Below are 8,146 nucleotides of genomic sequence, written 5' to 3'. Positions count from 1 at the left end.
TTTTTTTGAGACAGAGTCTCACTCTGTCACCAGGCTAGAGTGCAGTGGCACGATCTCAGCTCACGGCAACCTCCGCCTCCTGGATTCAAGCAGTTCTCCTGCCTCAGTCTCCCAAGTAGCTGAGACTATAGGTGTGCGCCACCACACCCGGCTAATTTTTGTATTTTTGGTAGAGATGGGTTTCACCATGTTGGCCAGTATGGTCTCGATCTCTTGAACTCATGATCCGCCAGCCTCGACCCCAAAAGTGCTGGGATTACAGCCGTGAGCCACCATGCCCAGCCAGAATACTATACTTTATAAACATTAATCAAAATCCACTCGTAACAAGCACCTATAAACATCCCAGTTTCAAAAATCAGGAAGCAAAAAATTTTGCTCAAACTCTGCAGTCACTGACAGTGTTTTGGAGAAGAGTCTAACAATCACGGAATGCTTGCCACTTCCCAGCGCCTTTCAAAGACAAAGGCCCGTGGTTCCTGTACACCTTTTGCATCTTGTGGCCCAGCTTTCCTGGCCGAAGCTGAGTGGACCAAGGATTAGTGACTGATTCAAAAGCTGCCATCTGTAGGTTAGACACAGCCAATGAGATGTCCTCATGCAAGAGACTGGCAGGAAAAGGGTGCCCTCTACAGAACAGTTCTCGCTGACCCAGTTTGACTGCTAGAGATACCAGAGTCATCAGTCAGACATAAGAGGAAGTCAAGACAGTCACAATAAAGAGAGAAGTCTAGAGTCTGCAGCAAAAGGCACCTTCTGCTGAGAAGACAGTAAATACCCAGGTATTTGCCTTGTATCTCAATGCCTGTTGGTTTTCTTGATTTCCTACTATTTTCTCTATGTAACCTTCTAGTAAGTCCTCATTGGCTTTGGAAGCTAGAACTCGCTTTCCTGACACCTGCAGTAGGCTGAGTAATCCCTAGTCCCCAGAACCTGTGAATATCAGCTTATGTGACAAAAGGGACTTTGAAGATGTGATGATTTAAATTAAGGATCTTGAGATGGAAAGACAATCCTGAATTATCCGTGTGGGCCCAGTGTAATCACAAAGGTCCTTATAAGAAGGGGCAGGAGGGTCAGAGTAAGTAGTAGGAGATGTGACCATGGAAACAGGAGGCTGGGGTGATGTGAGGCGGGGGCCGTGAGGCAGGGGCTGCAGGCAGCCCGCAAAGCTGAAAAAGGCAAGAAAATGTATTCTGTTCTGAAGCCTCCAGAATGAGCCTTTTCTGCAAACACTTGGCTAAATCTCAGTGAAACTGATGTTGGACTTCTGGCCTCTGGAACTGTAAGATAATACATTTGTGTTGTTTTTTCCCTTTTTTTTTTTTTTTTTTTTTTTTAGACAGACTTTTGCTTTTGTTGCCCAGGTTGGAATGTAATAGCGCAATCTTGGGTCACCACAACCTCTGCCTCCCGGGTTCAAGTGATTCTCCTGCCTCAGCCTCCAGAATAGCTGGGATTACAGGCATGCACCATAAAGCCCGGCTAATTTTGTATTTTTAGTAGAGACAAGATTTCTCCATGTTGATCAGGCTGGTCTCGAGCTCCTGACCTCAGGTGATCCACCGGCCTTGGCCTCCCAAAGTGTTGAGATTACAGGTGTGAGCCACTGCACCCACCCACATTTGTGTTATTTTAAGCCACTAAATTTGTGACATTTTGTTACAGCAGCCACAGGAAACTAATATGCCAACTGACAGACTAAGCCAGAGGTCAGCATTTTCTGTGTTCTTTCACTGAAGAAGACAGACAATACCTTAAGCACTTAACCGTTCTGCCTATTAGCATTGTGACAAGTTCTCTGATATGCTTTGAACAGGTCATTATATTTTGCCAGAAGCATATAAGGGAGAAAATGGGAAACTAGGCATTGAATAAAAATGACAAGAGAGTTGCCAGTGGGGCCACAGTTACTCAAAAAACACACCGTAAGAGCGATCTTTGTGGCTAGGTGCAGTGGCTCATACCTGTAATCCCAGCACTTTGGGAGGCCAAGGCAGGCAGATCACTTGAGGCCAGGAGTTCAAGACCAGCCTGGGCAACTTGGTAAAACCCCATCTCTACTAAAAGCACAAAAAAATTATCTGGGTGTGGTGGTGCACGCTTGTGGCCCCAGCTACTCAGGAGGCTGAAGTGGGAGAGTTGCTTGAACCTGGGAGGTGGAGGTTGCTGTGAGCCGAGATCACACCATTGCACTCCAACCTGGGCCACAGGGTGAGAGCCTGTCTGAAAAAAAGGAGCAGTCTTTGTAAGGAGAAAGAATTTGACGTTATATTTTTAAAGCTACTAATGACAATGAAAACAGATAAGAAACTGGTAAAACTGAAGCCACACTTCACCCAGGGCTGTACCCATCACACAGTCATTTTTCATTAATTCAAAATCTGTCTGGAGAGATATCTCAATGCTCTTGTTAATTACTTCTTTCAAGGCATTCTTCTCATTGTAAGTGAGCACATCCCTGGGTACCATCCTATAAGTAAGTACATTAATGACTATATGCGACATCCTGACCCAAGTACTTATACATATAAACTGGCTTTCTGGTGCACCTTTCAACTCTCCCATGATAATTTCCAGAGAACACTGTGCCAGGTAGGCGCACCTGTCATCCTCAGTAAAGACCCAAGTGAGGATTCTTTTCTGTAAGGATTCAAGTTCAATCAGCTCATTCCGCTAGTTCCTCAGAAAAGGCTTTCTGCTGCCACAGACAATAAAGCCTTTTTTAAAAAACACAACAGGTTGCCAGTCACGTAGTATATTTTAGAATAAATGCATTTGGAAGGCAAGGGCAAGGTTTTTGTACATACTTTTATTTATCCCTTAGTAAGCTGAATATGACTAGTAAAGAAATGTTTATGCTATAGTAATAAGGATTATTCTGATAATTACCGTGTTGATTGTTTTGATAATTACTGTGTTCTTAGTTGCAGACCACAGAATTCACTCTAGCTAGTTTCAATAGAAAGGGACGACAGCAGGGTATTAGGTAGCTTACAGGATTTCCAGCAGTGTCAGAGAAACAGCTAGGATAACGCACAGCCAGAAACAACCCCAGCAGGAATGCCCAGCCATGAACAGGACTGTTCTCACAGAAGCCGCACTGCTGCTGCTCACCAGTCAGTACCTGTGATGCTAGGGGCCAGACGCTGGAGCTTCTCTCAGAGCTCCTTCACAGCCATGTCTGTGAAAAGACGGACCCACCTACATGTGCTGCCACTTCACTTAAATGACTGCCATCTTCCTGGAGCACATAGGCATCTGCTGGGCAGAACTGGGTCATAGGCAGAACCCTAGCTACAAAAGAGTCCAGGCACTGTAGGTTTTAGAAATGGTTAAAGCAGATGTTGTGTGGACCCATCCGTGGAATCTGCCACAGTGACCATATGGATTTCAGGCAATTTGTGAGTCAAATGACGGTAATTATGAGAGTTATATGAGAATAATAGCTAGCAATTTCCAGTGCTTTCTAGTGCTTAATATCTTCTAAGCATGATCTCACCTAATCCTCAAAGCAGCCGTATGAGGTAGGTACTATTCCTACCTTTGGACTGTAAGTGAAGACATCAAAGGACCAAAGAGGTTGTTAATTCACTCACCCGACATCTCATGGTAGAAAAGCCAGGATTCAAACTCCAGTCTGTCTGAATGAAAGCCTGCGCTTTCAGCCAGTATACTGCTAATGCTTTACTAATTATTATTTTTAGTTCATCTGCGAGGGGCAGCTTGACTAGCGAATCTGGGTTTCCCATTTCTGGAAGACTTTGTATCCACACTGGGACTCTGATACTTATGTAACTGGAAATGGAAATGAGACCTTCTGAATGTGGACTGCAAAGGAGAGGTCAGCTTCTTGCTGTTTTACTTTTTCTGCCAGTAAGCAACAGGCAGGAAATAAATGGCTTTCCCTCACGTTCCCCCCTTTGCGACTCTCACTACGCCTTTAGTGGGAGTTCTCACCTTTATTATCACTGTCTGGGTTCTCCCATGGAACTGACGGATAGTGATTCATATAGTACACCTGTGCCAAGGTCTTTTGCTGGACCACAGTAATAGAGGTTTTCATTATTTGCAGAAACAAGGCTAACAATTAAGGAAGGAGCAAGCATGTCCCAATTATTAGCAGCATACCTATGATGAGGGTTTTGAATCCTCCCATAGCTGGAAACCATTGTCCAAACATAGACCTAAGATTAAATTTATGGTAAACCTGCACTGGCACATGTGCCAATTTTGACGTGTCCTTTGCAATGTTTTTAACTACCTGACCTTGATTATTTATTTGCAGATAATTAGTTAAGTTGAATTTTCCACATACCCCTCCCTTCCCTTGGCTGCCAGTAGGTAGTTTAAGGCCAGCTGATTTTGATATATAGCATTTTTTTATCTGCATTTTTATCTGTTGAGCTAGAAAAGTTAAAGCTTTGTCAGTGTTATTGGTTGTTACCTTCAAGACAGCTTATAATTGAATGATTCCACTGAGCATGTAAATTGGGGTACGGTTACCCCATGAGCCTTCCTCCGCCCAGGTGGCAGTTCCACAGTACTGTATTAGTATCTTGGGAGGCCACTATCTTTTTTGAAATTGCCTATGGCTAGGCTTTATTTATCCCAAGAGGTATAAACAGGGAAAAGCAGTAATTCCCCAGTTTTTATAGGTAGCCAAAATAAGGAAAGTGTAGAGGGTTTGTAACAAACATAGGCTGCCCATCACCGGGACTACGCACCTTACACTGAGTAGCATTATATAAGCATGTTCCTTTTAGGGTTTCCTTGCATTTATAATAGCTATAGAAAAGCAGGACCATAGTAATTTTTTTTCCCTACCTTGGTGATCTGATGTATACGGGCACAAGTCCATAGTTTGAAGAATGGAATGTTGGTCCCACACTGGAAGTCTTCATGCTTCGGCCGAGCGTAGACCAGTCAGCTTCCGGGGTGTGACTGGAGCAGGGCTTGCTGTCTCAGCTCTCCTTAAGGTGATCTTGCATGGGTTACGGAGATCTGGCTTTATTTCCCAGGTGTCTGGTGCTGCAGGTTTCACATGGCTGTGATGGACACACGCAGGAACACCCTCAACCTTCCCTAGCAACGTATAGGGAGCGGGCACAGTGAGGTGCAAGGTCATAGTTGCTTGGTTGACCAAGCACAGGTCCTGCACTGGTCAGTAGTCCTTGGTCCCCGTCTTGCGGATGGACAGGAGAGGCATGTTCCAAAGAGACTGGCAAGGTACTATAATACCATAGGCTTTCAGGTGTCTGAGATGGACCTGGATGTCCTTAAGAGCTTCCCTTGGAACCTGGTACTGCTTTTGTCTGACTAGGAATACCCCTGGGTTTACTTTGATAACCACCGGGGCTTGGCTTACTGCCAACCTGGAGGGTTGTCTTCTGCCCAGACTCATGGCCATCCCTTGGCCAGCACAGCGGTTAATTCTCAACCCGGCTCAGTCAGGAAGAGTCTCTACTCCTCCTCCCAAGGGACTGTGAGAGCCGTGATAATCCATGCCTTAGGCAGTTTGAGCTGCAGGGAGCCCTTATTAGTGAACCTGATAGCAGCTTTTAGTATGCTTAACAAGTTTCTTCCCAAGAGGGATAGAGGGCAGTCCAGCATGTACAAGAACTGATGTATAATCTTGTGGCCTCCCACTGAACAGATCCGTGGTAGGCAAAAAGCTGCTTCTCTGAAACTCCAGTGGCCCCAGTTATCTATTGTCTTGCTGGACAAAGGGGCTACGGGTTGGGTCACCACCAAGTGCTCCCTCTTTCTCTTTCTCTCTTTTTGTTTTTGATTAAGTTTGCAGTTTCACTTGCTGTTACACTAGCTTAGCAGTGTTACACCGTTTGCCCTTTTTTTTTTTTTTTGAGACGGAGTTTCGCTCTTGTTACCCAGGCTGGAGTGCAATGGCGCGATCTCGGCTCACCGCAACCTCCGCCTCCCGGGTTCAGGCAATTCTCCTGCCCCAGCCTCCTGAGTCGCTGGGATTACAGGCACGCACCACCATGCCCAGCTAATTTTTTGTATTTTTAGTAGAGACGGGGTTTCACCATGTTGACCAGGATGGTCTCGATCTCTTGACCTCGTGATCCACCCGCCCCGGCCTCCCACAGTGCTGGGATTACAGGCGTGAGCCACCGCGCCCGGCCCGTTTGCCCTATCTTAGCTGTCGAACCTGGCAGCTCCCACACACAGCTGCGCAGCCAGCTCTCCCTTGTCCTCAGGGTTAGCAGTTTAACTCTGGTAATCACTGATTTTCCTTTTTACCTTTTCGTTTGCCATAAGCACTGGTGCAGCTTGACCTCTCAACCACTGCGGCGGGGAGTGGGAAACACTAGCTATGGTCAGCTATTGATGTAGGGGAACTGGTCTGGACGTCCTGGCTTGCCTGTAACCTTATGCCATGCTTTGGAGACAAGAGACCTATCCAGGCTTTCTTCTGTGGGCCAGTCTACTTCACACAGTGTTCTGAGTTTCCCTGGCGTTACGGTGATGCCATAATTTCCACTATATCCCTTCTTGGAATTCTTTAGCATAGTTCCTAATGGAGTGGGTTTACTCTGCATCTTACCCATCTCCCTCTGTTAGGGTGAGAACAGCACTCCCACGAGGTAGAGGGGCTGCTCACTGACTTTGTCCGATGTTACAACTCTGCACTCCTCCCGCCTATTACAGCACACCACTCTTTCTGTTCACTAACTTTTGACCCGCAGGGCCATTTCCCTCACAGGAGTGTTTCAGACACTGCTTGACATTGGAGAGTTCGTCACTCCTCCCACAATACCTAGATTGTGAGAGGACCTCCTTCAGCCTTATGCAGCTCACTCCTGGTCCCAGCAGGCCCCACAATTCGCTCAGAGCGTACAGCTCACTCTAACAGAACTGCGGCCCCCACACTTTGCTGCTGATGAGACCAATTGCGCCCCTTCGCACTCGTTCACATGCACATACCTCCCACCACCCAAGCTCTGTGAAAACAAGATTACTGAAACCAGTTAGTTACAAAGAGATAAAAATCAAGTTCAAAGTGCCAAGACAGATTGGCACGTCATGGATGATCAGGCCATGCTTCCACCCAAAAGTGGCGGGCAAGTTTCCCAGGACTAATCCTACCGTGTTTCTGATGTCCAGACCATCTGGACTCCAAGCGCCAGTTCCTTCTGTGTTCAGCCTTTGCACCACTCCACCACGGGGCCTGCCTTGCTGTGCTCTGGCGAAGCGTTCCACTGGGTCTAATGCCTACCCAGGACTCTCTAATGCCTACTCAACACACATTCAGTACTGCGTTGCCCAAGTGGTCTGGAGTCCCCCATGGGGATGCTCTGCAGGGCAGGGCAGACCTGCCTGGGAGGCTGTCCTAGCCGTCCACCAACCGAAAACTCGCTTCCCGATCAGGGAACCAAAATGTAGCAGGACATGCAGCAGACAAAACCTCTCAAACACCAAACCGAGAAAGGAAGTGGCTTTTTATTCAGCTGGGAGCTGCAGCAGGCTCATGCCTTAAGAATCAAGCTCTCCAAAGACCAGGTCCTTTCCCTTTTTTCAAGGGCTTACAACTTTGAGAGGGGAGCAGAGGTGAAACTGTGTTATTGCCCATTGGCCAGACAGCTGACCTCACAGTCTTTGGCTTTCATTGATTTGCTAATTTATATTTGGTGCATGTGGGAAGGGAAGAAGGGGAAGGGTTACAGGAGCTGAACAAAGGCAGTGACTCACTTGGTGGCAGATGCAATTCTAAGGGGGGGTCTGGATTGCGCAAACATGGAGTACGTGACTGGGACAGGTTCCTGGGTCAGAGGAAGAGCATTCCTCTGCTACATTTTCAAGGTTTATAGATAACGTAGACACCAGTTACAGGAGGGGAGTTATATTCCCAGCCCTCAGGCCTCACTGCAGCAAGGCCGCTGGCATCAGCTAGTCGCCTGACTGCTGACTTCAGCTTCTTGCTTATTTTACTTTTCCTACCAGCAAACAACAGGCAGGAAATGAATGGCTTCCCCTCACACTGGGGCGTCATAGCAGCCTGAGGGCTCCCCAGCCTAGAAGTTAAGCAGGGTCCCGCATCAGTTGGGCTTCGGTGAGGGAGTGCTTGAAGAGACGAGGGGCTACACACTTTTGGTTTGCCACTCCGTCACCGTTTTTTTGCTTG

At 47.0% G+C, this 8,146-nt stretch overlaps 1 long non-coding RNA gene across 2 annotated transcripts in view; it reads right to left on the bottom strand.

The window, feature by feature from the left end:
- The window catches only part of LOC116543342, a 20,190-nt gene extending 12,338 nt beyond the window's left edge, over positions 1-7,852 (bottom strand). Inside the window, exons 1-2 of one of the 2 annotated variants that reach the window (XR_004265546.1) lie at positions 7,111-7,852; positions 4,828-5,085 (exon numbers count right to left, since the gene is read on the bottom strand). This is a non-coding gene — a long non-coding RNA (uncharacterized LOC116543342). Of the gene's footprint in view, positions 1-4,827; positions 5,846-7,110 lie in introns of those variants that run through there. The other variant, XR_004265545.1, reaches the window with a different exon arrangement.
- Positions 7,853-8,146: the final 294 nt, after the last annotated feature.

Source organism: Sapajus apella, unplaced genomic scaffold, assembly GCF_009761245.1.
Source record: "Sapajus apella isolate SASKATOON/1434 unplaced genomic scaffold, GSC_monkey_1.0 scaffold186, whole genome shotgun sequence".
Lineage (NCBI taxonomy): Eukaryota > Metazoa > Chordata > Mammalia > Primates > Cebidae > Sapajus > Sapajus apella.
Note: the sequence above shows the minus strand (reverse complement) of the source record. Positions and strands in the feature narration are given on the sequence as shown.